Source organism: Arachis ipaensis, chromosome B3 (genome assembly GCF_059453495.1).
Source record: "Arachis ipaensis isolate K30076 ecotype BB chromosome B3, ASM5945349v1, whole genome shotgun sequence".
NCBI classification, from domain to species: Eukaryota; Viridiplantae; Streptophyta; class Magnoliopsida; order Fabales; family Fabaceae; genus Arachis; species Arachis ipaensis.
Genome location: NC_142438.1, coordinates 71,191,646 through 71,192,458, shown reverse-complemented (window position 1 = coordinate 71,192,458; position 813 = coordinate 71,191,646). Strand labels below are relative to the sequence as shown.

Here is an 813-nt window from a genome sequence, read left to right as displayed (position 1 = left end):
TGTTGTTGAAGCCTTGTTGAGGCCTCTGTTGGTCCTTCCATGAGAGATTGGATGATTTCTCCATGCAGGATTATAGGTGTTTCCATAGGGTTCTCCCATGTAATTCACCTCTTCAATTGCTGGGTTCTCAGGATCATAAGCTTCTTCTTCAGATGAAGCTTCTTTGGTACTGCCTGTTGCTGCTTGCATTCCAGACAGACTCTGAGAAATCATATTGACTTGCTGAGTCAATATTTTGTTCTGAGCCAATATGGCATTCAGAGTATTAATTTCAAGAACTCTCTTCTTCTGAGGCGTCCCATTGTTCACAGGATTCCTCTCAGAGGTGTACATGAACTGGTTATTTGCAACCATTTCAATGAGTTCCTGAGCTTCTGCAGGGTTTTCAGATGAAGAGATCCTCCTGCAGAATGGTCCAACGACATTTTTGACAACTCAGACAGACCATCATAGAATATACATATGATGCTCCATTCTGAAAGCATGTCAGTAGGACACCTTTTGATCAATTGCTTATATCTTTCCCAAGCTTCATAGAGGGACTCACCTTCCTTCTATCTGAAGGTTTGGATTTCCACTCTAAGCTTGCTCATCTTTTGAGGTGGAAAGAATTTGGCCAGGAAAGCACTGACCAGCTTTTCCCAAGAGTTCAGGCTTTCCTTAGGTTGTGAGTCCAACCATGTTCTAGCTCTGTCTCTTATAGCAAAAGGGAAAAGTATAAGCCTATAGACCTCAGGGTCAACCCCATTGGTCTTGACAGTGTCACAGATTTGTAAGAATTCAGCTAAGAACTGATGAGGATCTTCCAATGGA

At 42.4% G+C, this 813-nt stretch overlaps 1 non-coding gene across 1 annotated transcript; it reads left to right on the top strand.

Moving 5' to 3' along the window:
* The first annotated feature begins 479 nt into the window (after positions 1-479).
* On the top strand, positions 480-587 carry LOC148571069 (small nucleolar RNA R71). The gene has a single exon (XR_015908860.1). It is a non-coding gene; the product is annotated as a small nucleolar RNA R71 (small nucleolar RNA).
* The last annotated feature ends 226 nt before the right edge of the window (positions 588-813 follow it).